We start from the raw sequence: 3,990 nt of genomic DNA, 5'->3' as shown, positions 1-3,990 counted from the left end.
AGAAATCGGCCCAAAAGTCATCAGCCATTATACGGATGATTCGACGCACCTTCTCCCGTATTACTTGCATGAACTTCTAGACACTCTATGGGGTCTACGTCAGACCGCTCCTGGAATACGCCAACCAGTATGTCCACTTAGGACGCACGAAAGACGTCATCCTCATTAAGCGCGTCCAGCGAGCCACTATTAGAATGGTTGCCCGCCTCAAATCCGTGGACTAAGAAACGCGTCTCGCGATGCTTGATCTCCTTCCCCTGGGGCATCGCCACCTTTGAGAGGGCCTAATTATCACTTACGCCCTGTTCGAACAAAGCTTGGCAAACAGGTTTTTCACCGTTGACCCAGCAAACACACGGTGGGGACATGGTAAGAAAATTTTCAAGCTCAGAGCACATACATTCATTAGACAAATTTTTTTCTAATTTCGGGCAGTAGTTGTGTGGAATGATCTTCCTCCGAAGGCAGTCCACGATCCATCTAGAGCCCAGTTTAAAGTACTATTAGATATTAATTTATGCAAATCCTCGCGCCAAAAGCATACTGTCCCGCGCTGTGAACATACAGAGTAGTGTGCTACACCCTTTTTTCACTTGTGCCTTTCAGATGAACGACAGCCACTGACCGACAAGAACAAAACCGACCCGGGAAATTTGGGCAAAAGCCTCGATCCTGTGTATCAATCCGTGAGTCCGTGAATCCGTTTTCCACAACTTTTACGGACCTTTTCATTCAGGAATCAGAGCAACAAAGAGGTTGAATGGTGTACGTTTTTTACGGCCCTACACAAGTAAAGATCCAAAATCTTGGGCCAAACAGCGTATCGCCTGTCAGTGCAGTAATTTGGCATACAAACTCATATATCGGTCCATTTGCAGCTCCTGATGCTCGATTCATACACGTTGGTCAACTTCGCCCGTCAAACTATTTCACTCATTCTCACCTTGTTGGTCAGTAGCTGAACTCATTTAGGATATTTCGGCTGAAACGGTAGCCCTGCTTTTGCAGTACTTGGTGATTAACTCTAACACACCCCTCCGTTACTACCGATCGCGGTTCACAATTCCGGTGTAATCACTTCGACACTATTCGGTTCCCATCAGATTTCGACAACCGCGTATCACCCCTATTCCAGCGGTCTGGTTGAACATTTCCAGCGCTACCCTAAAGCAGCACTGACAGTCCGAATGAATCCGTCTTCGTGGTCGTCTTCCTTACTTTTCATTTTGCTTACTATTCACTCCAATATTAAGGAGGATCCTCACTGCTCACCAGCCAAACTACTATCTTGTACAACTTTAAATTTACCTGGTGAAATCGTGTTCACATCTATCGCAGAGCTCGACCCACCCGTCACATTGATCACCCGTCTGGAACCGCATGTCTGAATTTCGTGCGACGCCGACAAGACGATAACACGAAAAGAGCACAACTCAACCCATCTCGCCTTTACAACATTCGTATTTGTAAGGCATGACGCAACAAAAAACCTCTACAACCATGTTATGATGATCATTCCAAGTCATCGAACGTCATTTTGAATACTTTGTTTAAGAGAAAAAACGGAACGCATGATACGGCCTCCACTGATCGTCTCAGGCCTGCCTCCGTTGAAGCGCCCACGACCAACTCCAACAATCCCGCTATCCTATCAGCACTCGCACCCGCACATGAAACCAATAGAGTCAACCTTGTTCCCTTCACTATTGGTTCTGGGCGTCGCGTCCGTCTTTCTCAGAGAGACTCCCTCAGGAGTTCCCCGTGAACAAAAACGATATGCAAATGGGTGTATTTTTAAAAGCACACCATTTTTTCCTTATCCTGTATACGCCGCGTCCGCCCAATCGACGTGATGGTCGCATTTTGGATTATCAATTTTATACCCCTCCTGTTGATGATGTACGTCTTCGCCAATCGTTATCCTGAGCATGAAAATCGTACTTCCGAAACTGTCGTGCTTTTGTGTTTGCCGCTTCATTTACTACATCTTTACGGCTAATTTGTTTAAGCGGATGCCTCCAAGGGCTTGAAGTGGATAACTGTGTTTATTGAAGCATTATTTAGCCGAGCCTTAGACGGACAAACAAAATTTCTCTGAAACCGTAGTTTTAGGGAAGGATTCTTTAACATGAAGTTTCAGCATTTAATAGTACATAGGCTGCAGCAGTGTTTTAGAAGTTGTTTAAGCGAACTCGGAGCCAAAAGTGTACGCAGAATTCGTGATTTAACGGTTGTCAATAACTTCGTGTACGATATCTGTGGAAACGGCTAAAACTTTTGTAGAAGCGGTCCGTTTATTCTGGCGTTTTCTCTCGGATTTGGAAATGATCTCAAAACGGCGTAAAGAATCGTTACGCCCTCTCTGTCCAGGCAAACTGAAAACAGAGCGAACATTCGCAACCAAAAATTCTGCGGTACCGCGGGCGTCCCAAACAATTTAAGGAGTTTGTCACAGCTGGTAAGTATTTTTTGTTTTTGTGTTGGTTAGCACACGCTACATCTGGCGCAAAACAAGCTTCAATTTTCGGTGGCATACCGGACCACCAGCAGTGCCCGTCGATGAATTAGTGACTTTATAAGCAGAACAAGATAGCCGGTGCTTTCAAATCCTGGCACAAATTAAACGGACAGAGACGGTTTTGTGGGTGAACTTAACGCGCTGGTGAAGAAAACATTAGGGAAACGGTGAACAACGGGAAAGCCATCGAACTGGGAAGGTTGGTAGCAATACCGTCATCGCAAAGCCCTACTTGGTTCCGTTGACAGCCCCGTACATGAGCACCTTGAGTAAACCGTTGATGGCTGTTATCATGATTGATATTTTTCAAAGAGACATGCATCAGGATATCCGTGGGCTCATCAAACGCGCACTGTGTTTCATTGCTGCTATTCAGCAGAAACAACAAGACAGCCATTTCGTCATTTGAGACCCAAAATGGGAAAGTGTCAAAAAAGATGTGCTTTCGAGCACTCTGATGCGATTTAGCCCGCGGCCTAAAATAACAGGCTGTGAAAAGTGGTCACAATTCCTTAACTACTTCAGTGAGACAACATTTCCTTATTTCGAAAACGGCAATCGATTTTCTGAAGTAGATAACAGCTATGCGGTGGATGCGAACGGATGCGAACATGTGTAATTGTAGGAGACGAGCATTAGCTAGCTTTTGCGCAACTAAGCTCAAAGCTTGCAAAGACATAAGGTCAAGGATATCTGGTGGTGTTGTAGGATTACGTGAACTCAGAATCGTACTTTTACATCCTAAGGAAGCCGTGGAGGCCCTTCAAAACGAGTTGCCTATGAGGCGTCATTCTATGTGTGTTTAGTGACTCACTTGGCATTTTTTGCCAGGCTTTCAATTAGTTTTTCCAATAAAGGGAGAATCGCCCGCTACATATGCTGCAACCAGGGTAGTCCACGCCGATGGCCCAGGTGTCCGACAAAAGTTACTTTTTCAGCTAGATCGTTGTCATCATCTTAGACAGTTGTATCGCGTCAGATTTGCCTGTCTTAGTACCTCATTGTGATTTTGGAAGGAAAGATAGGCTGCAATACTTCGACATGAACGACATAAAGGAGCTCCTCGTTTATGAGACTGCTACCGTGGGTGAGAACGGGTTAGTTGCCGTAACTGACAAGTACACGCCCCTCGTATGCTTTACCTTCGCTACACCCAATAATGCATATGTGTGCCAAATCCCGATGTACACATGGATCAATCATTAGCGCCAATGGGACTAAGTGAGCAATTAGTAAGTTTACCCTTATTACAGTAATACTTCAAACACGGCGTGGACACTGATCTGGGATTTATCAGACACTTGGTTGGTGAACCTTGTACAACTTCGCTCAACTATGCGTTTTAAATGATATTGCGGAAGATGAGTGCGAGTCGTAACTGATCACACATTTATCCTTCCAGAAATCCTGTCGAGTGAAGGCGGCTTAACGAAAGTGAGAAATGGACTGGTCATACATTACTTTTGTACCAA

Source organism: Opisthorchis viverrini, assembly GCF_000715545.1.
Source record: "Opisthorchis viverrini unplaced genomic scaffold opera_v5_9, whole genome shotgun sequence".
Lineage (NCBI taxonomy): Eukaryota > Metazoa > Platyhelminthes > Trematoda > Opisthorchiida > Opisthorchiidae > Opisthorchis > Opisthorchis viverrini.
This window is presented reverse-complemented; position numbering follows the sequence as displayed.